Source organism: Oncorhynchus tshawytscha, unplaced genomic scaffold (genome assembly GCF_018296145.1).
Source record: "Oncorhynchus tshawytscha isolate Ot180627B unplaced genomic scaffold, Otsh_v2.0 Un_contig_10535_pilon_pilon, whole genome shotgun sequence".
NCBI lineage: Eukaryota > Metazoa > Chordata > Actinopteri > Salmoniformes > Salmonidae > Oncorhynchus > Oncorhynchus tshawytscha.
Window position 1 is genome coordinate 1 of NW_024608417.1, and position 7,500 is coordinate 7,500.

Genomic DNA, 7,500 nt, shown 5'->3' on the forward strand with positions numbered 1-7,500 from the left:
TACTACAACAACAACTACTACTACTACTACTACTACTACTACTACTACTACTATTGCTGCTCTACTACTACTACTAATACTATTGCTGCCTACTACTACTACTACTACTGTAACTACTACCACTACTACTACTATAACTACTGCTACAACTACTACTACTACTACTACTACTACTACTACTACTACTACTACTATTGCTGCTCTACTACTACTACTACTACTACTACTGTAACTACTACCACTACTACTACTATAACTACTGCTACAACTACTACTACTACTACTGCTACTACTACTACTACTACTACTACTACATAGTAATCCAATGCTACTGACCTGTGACAGCTTCATCTGCATGTGAGCGAAGACATGGAGGAAGCCAACGACAGCGTCCCACAGACGGCTGTGAGCTAGACTCTGCTGGTTCCCAGTACACGGTCCCTACAACACAACAACACAGACAGCTGTGAGCTAGACTCTGCTGGTTCCCAGTACACGGTCCCTACAACACAACAACACAGACAGCTGTGAGCTAGACTCTGCTGGTTCCCAGTACACGGACCCTACAACACAACAACACAGACGGCTGTGAGCTAGACTCTGCTGGTTCCCAGCACACGGACCCTACAACACAACAACACAGACGGCTGTGAGCTAGACTCTGCTGGTTCCCATACACGGACCCTACAACACAACAACAAAAAACACATCATGGTACATAAGTCTGCCTGTGAAAACATTTTCTTTACTATATCAAGGGAGAATAAGGATAGCCCTGGGATCAACAGTACCTGTATGTACTCTGTGAGAGTATTGAAGACCTGTTTCGCAACGTTAATTGCCTTGGAGAAATTGCGCTGTCCTTGTTCATCAATGACGTCCTTTCCGAATAGTACCAGTAGAAATCACTGATTGATTCCTGTGTGTCGAGAGAAAAGCCACATAGACAAGTGGTTAGCAACAGTACGATGACTCTATTTGGCAGAGTTGAAGCGCTGTAACGATATAACCCGAAGAAGACGGTAAAAGGTCACCTGAACTCTCAGAAGGTAGTCCACGGTAGAGATGATGATGTTGACCGTAGTGTTGTTCCCCGTCTGAGTTCGCAGGTAGTTCTGAAAGTCTTTCCACATCGAGGCGGAAGGAAGAATAACAACACAGACAACGTTCTATAGTGATGCACGACTACAATGAGAGATTCCAGGTACAACTGGGAAAAATCTAGGAAACAGAGAGGAACCGGGTTCTGGGTATTGACTAGGGGTGGGACAACAGTAGTCTGGTGAGCCAGACTGGAAGTCTAGCAAGACTTGGGCTAGACGACAGTACCGCTCACCTGAGTTGTGACCTTCACAAAGCAGCTGCAGGAACGGAACAGGTCACAGGTGAACTCATCGTCCTGCATCACCTTCTCTCCTGTACGGCGACGGGGAGACAGACGGACAGACGGACACACGGGAGGGACAGCAGAGAGCATCAATAACAGAGCTGGCTGGTTTTGATCCACAATCACTACTGATCTGATTGAGGTATGGAGTAAAACCCAGGTACACCTGGGACACAAGATACACCTGGGACACACCATACACCTGGGACACATGATACACCTGGGACACATGATACACCTGGGACACTGGGAAGATACACCTGGGACACAAGATACACCTGGGACACACGATACACCTGGGACACACCTGGGACACATGATACACCTGGGACACATGATACACCTGGGACACATGATACACCTGGGACACATGATACACCTGGGACACAAGATACACCTGGGACACATGATACACCTGGGACACAAGATACACCTGGGACACATGATACACCTGGGACACAAGACACCTGGGACACAAGATACACCTGGGACACATGATACACCTGGGACACATGATACACCTGGGACACAAGATACACCTGGGACACAAGATACACCTGGGACACAAGATACACCTGGGACACATGATACACCTGGGACACAAGATACACCTGGGACACAATGATACACCTGGGACACAAGATACACCTGGGACACATGATACACCTGGGACACATGATACACCTGGGACACAAGATACACCTGGGACACATGATACACCTGGGACATGATACACCTGGGACACAAGATACACCTGGGACACAAGATACACCTGGGACACATGATACACCTGGGACACATGATACACCTGGGACACAAGATACACCTGGGACACATGATACACCTGGGACACAAGATACACCTGGGACACAAGATACACCTGGGACACATGATACACCTGGGACACAAGATACACCTGGGACACATGATACACCTGGGACACAAGATACACCTGGGACACATGATACACCTGGGACACAACATACACCTGGGACACAAGATACACCTGGGACACATGATACACCTGGGACCTGGGACACATGATACACCTGGGACACATGATACACCTGGGACACATGATACACCTGGGACACATGATACACCTGGGACACATGATACACCTGGGACACATGATACACCTGGGACACATGATACACCTGGGACACATGATACACCTGGGACACATGATACACCTGGGACACATGATACACCTGGGACACATGATACACCTGGGACACATGATACACCTGGGACACATGATACACCTGGGACACAACATACACCTGGGACACATGATACACCTGGGACACATGATACACCTGGGACACACATCACATGATCCGAGTCTGGAATGGGTGAGAAACATGGGAGTGATCTGAGTCTGGAATGGGTGAGAAACATGGGAGTGATCTGAGGTGAAGCGGTACTAACCGAAGCAGCATTTTATACCGGAGTCTTTGAGCCAATAAAGTACGATTTTTGCAAACAGAGGGTAAACAGAGTTGTTGACCTCTTTTATATTAGGTCCTTGTAGAAGCAGTAGTATTGAGTCTAAACTGGGACAACTAAGCATGCCCAGCAGGCCAACAGTATACGGACTGTGTTTAAAAGGCTGCCTCTAAAGTAATGATGCTAATGAAAAGAAGACGACAGGCTGGTGACACGGTGGGGCTGTGACACGTCCACTGTAATGTTACCAACTCTGACAACATAAAGATAACTTGGTGTCTGAATTTCATTTGAGAGAGAAAGAGAAACAGGCTTGAAAGTGCTTCGGATGATACAGTGAGGTAAAACAGAGATAATCACTGGGATATAGATAGCTACTTTGATGTATTTCAGATAGAGTATAAATGACCGGTGTGACCGCACAGTGAAGGCTTGCTACTTTACACTGCCCAGGCTATGGGAGAAAAAAAACATCTATATCAAATTGCTGCTAGTATTTCTAATGGTTTAGAAGGCAACAATACAAGGTGACACTAGAACGTATACTTGGTAAGTGCACTTTCAGGCATATTTCACCATGATAGACCAGATATGAAGTCTCATTAAGTGGCTAATTGGTCAACAGAGGATATGTTTCCTCTCCACATTGACTCTGTACCAGTACCCCTGTATATAGCCTCCACATTGACTCTGTACCGGTACCCCTGTATATAGCCTCCACATTGACTCTGTACCGGTACCCCTGTATATAGCCTCCACATTGACTCTGTACCGGTACCCCTGTATATAGCCTCCACATTGTCTCTGTACCGGTACCCCCTGTATATAGCCTCCACATTGACTCTGTACCGGTACCCCTGTATATAGCCTCCACATTGACTCTGTACCGGTACCCCTGTATATAGCCTCCACATTGACTCTGTACCGGTACCCCTGTATATAGCCTCCACATTGACTCTGTACCGGTACCCCTGTATATAGCCTCCACATTGACTCTGTACCGGTACCCCTGTATATAGTCTCCACATTGACTCTGTACCGGTACCCCTGTATATAGCCTCCACATTGACTCTGTACCGGTACCCCTGTATATAGCCTCCACATTGACTCTGTACCGTAGTACCCTGTATATAGTCTCCACATTGACTCTGTACCGGTACCCCTGTATATAGCCTCCACATTGACTCTGTACCGGTACCCCCTGTATATAGCCTCCACATTGACTCTGTACTGGTACCCCTGTATATAGCCTCCACATTGACTCTGTACTGGTACCCCCTGTATATAGCCTCCACATTGACTCTGTACTGGTACCCCTGTATATAGCCTCCACATTGACTCTGTACCGGTACCCCTGTATATAGCCTCCACATTGACTCTGTACCGGTACCCCTGTATATAGCCTCCACATTGACTCTGTACCGGTACCCCTGTATATAGCCTCCACATTGACTCTGTACCGGTACCCCTGTATATAGCCTCCACATTGACTCTGTACCGGTACCCCTGTATATAGCCTCCACATTGACTCTGTACCGGTACCCCTGTATATATCCTCCACATTGACTCTGTACCGGTACCCCCTGTATATAGCCTCCACATTGACTCTGTACCGGTACCCCTGTATATAGCCTCCACATTGACTCTGTACCGGTACCCCTGTATATAGCCTCCACATTGACTCTGTACCGGTACCCCTGTATATAGCCTCCACATTGACTCTGTACCGATTTACCCCCTGTATATAGTCTCCACATTGACTCTGTACCGGTACCCCTGTATATAGTCTCCACATTGACTCTGTACCGGTACCCTGTATATAGTCTCCACATTGACTCTGTACCGGTACCCCCTGTATATAGTCTCCACATTGACTCTGTACCGGTACCCCTGTATATAGCCTCCACATTGACTCTGTACCGGTACCCCTGTATATAGCCTCCACATTGACTCTGTACCGGTACCCCTGTATATAGCCTCCACATTGACTCTGTACTGGTACCCCTGTATATAGCCTCCACATTGACTCTGTACTGGTACCCCTGTATATAGTCTCCACATTGACTCTGTACTGGTACCCCCTGTATATAGCCTCCACATTGACTCTGTACCGGTACATCCTGTATATAGCCTCCACATTGACTCTGTACCGGTACCCCTGTATATAGTCTCCACATTGACTCTGTACCGGTACCCCCTATATATAGCCTCCACATTGACTCTGTACCGGTACCCCCTGTATATAGTCTCCACATTGACTCTGTACCGGTACCCCTGTATATAGCCTCCACATTGACTCTGTACCGGTACATCCTGTATATAGCCTCCACATTGACTCTGTACTGGTACCCCTGTATATAGTCTCCACATTGACTCTGTACTGGTACCCCTGTATATAGTCTCCACATTGACTCTGTACCGGTACCCCTGTATATAGCCTCCACATTGACTCTGTACCGGTACATCCTGTATATAGTCTCCACATTGACTCTGTACTGGTACCCCTGTATATAGTCTCCACATTGACTCTGTACCGGTACACCCTGTATATAGCCTCCACATTGACTCTGTACCGGTACCCCCTGTATATAGTCTCCACATTGACTCTGTACCGGTACCCCCTGTATATAGCCTCCACATTGACTCTGTACCGGTACATCCTGTATATAGCCTCCACATTGACTCTGTACTGGTACCCCTGTATATAGTCCTCCACATTGACTCTGTACTGGTACCCCTGTATATAGCCTCCACATTGACTCTGTACCGGTACCCCCTGTATATAGTCTCCACATTGACTCTGTACCGGTACCCCTGTATATAGCCTCCACATTGACTCTGTACCGGTACCCCCTGTATATAGCCTCCACATTGACTCTGTACCGGTACCCCCTGTATATATCCTCCACATTGACTCTGTACCGGTACCCCTGTATATAGCCTCCACATTGACTCTGTACCGGTACCCCCTGTATATAGTCTCCACATTGACTCTGTACCAGTACCCCCTGTATATAGCCTTCACACTGACTCTGTACCGGTACCCCCTGTATATAGCCTCCACATTGACTCTGTACCGGTACCCCTGTATATAGCCTCCACATTGACTCTGTACCGGTACCCCTGTATATAGCCTCCACATTGACTCTGTACCGGTACCCCCCTGTATATAGCCTCCACATTGACTCTGTACCAGTGCCCCCTGTATATAGCCTCCACATTGACTCTGTACCGGTACCCCTGTATATAGTCTCCACATTGACTCTGTGACCCCCTGTATATAGTCTCCACATTGACTCTGTACCGGTACCCCTGTATATAGTCTCCACATTGACTCTGTACCGGTACCCCTGTATATAGCCTCCACATTGACTCTGTACCGGTACCCCCTGTATATAGTCTCCACATTGACTCTGTACCGGTACCCCCTGTATATAGTCTCCACATTGACTCTGTACCGGTACCCCTGTATATAGTCTCCACATTGACTCTGTACCGGTACCCCTGTATATAGCCTCCACATTGACTCTGTACCGGTACCCCCTGTATATAGCCTCCACATTGACTCTGTACCGTTACCCCTGTATATAGCCTCCACATTGACTCTGTACCGGTACCCCTGTATATAGCCTTCACACTGACTCTGTACCGGTACCCCCTGTATATAGCCTCCACATTGACTCTGTACCGGTACCCCCTGTATATAGCCTCCACATTGACTCTGTACCGGTACCCCCTGTATATAGCCTCCACATTGACTCTGTACCAGTACCCCTGTATATAGCCTTCACACTGACTCTGTACCGGTACCCCCTGTATATAGCCTCCACGTTGACTCTGTACCGGTACACCCTGTATATAGCCTCCACATTGACTCTGTACCAGTACCCCCTGTATATAGTCTCCACATTGACTCTGTACCGGTACCCCTGTATATAGCCTCCACATTGACTCTGTACCGGTACATCCTGTATATAACCTCCACATTGACTCTGTACCGGTACCCCTGTATATAGCCTCCACATTGACTCTGTACCGGTACCCCCTGTATATAGCCTCCACATTGACTCTGTACCTGTACCCCATGTATATAGCCTCCACATTGACTCTGTACCAGTACCCCTGTATATAGCCTCCACATTGACTCTGTACAGGTACCCCTGTATATAGCCTCCACATTGACTCTGTACAGGTACCGCCTGTATATGTATGTTTCCTGGGAATATTGGTCAACGGAATGCTGTATGTTTCCTGGGAATATTGGTCAACGGAAGGCTGTATGCTTCCTGGGAATATTTCACATATGTTGTCATGACTTTTCTTATAAATCTCATAAAGGGTCATGAATAACGTTAACACTAGGAAAGCAACATGTGCCAGTAGCCAGTAATTATTACCAACTCATGAAGCAGCTGTCACCCATTACCATTTAGATTCCTCTGGTGTATCATACAAACTAATATGGACTTTTCAGAGAGATATTCAGTGTAAATCAACAACAACAACAACAACAGAAACATGAATGAAAATACAATATCAGTTCAAAAACACAACATAAATAATTGGGGGAAAGTTCATTGAAAAATGGACAATTTTCACATAAAAAAACTGAAGTACAAGTACGGACACAAAAAACAACAACAAAGAATACAACAACATCGACT

At 46.9% G+C, this 7,500-nt stretch overlaps 1 long non-coding RNA gene across 1 annotated transcript; it reads right to left on the bottom strand.

Annotated features, from left to right (window-relative positions):
* Positions 1-881: 881 nt before the first annotated feature.
* On the bottom strand, positions 882-1,386 carry LOC121843510. The gene is made up of 3 exons (XR_006081600.1): positions 1,337-1,386; positions 1,035-1,123; positions 882-919 (listed from the first exon to the last, which is right to left on the bottom strand). It is a non-coding gene; the product is annotated as an uncharacterized LOC121843510 (long non-coding RNA).
* Positions 1,387-7,500: the final 6,114 nt, after the last annotated feature.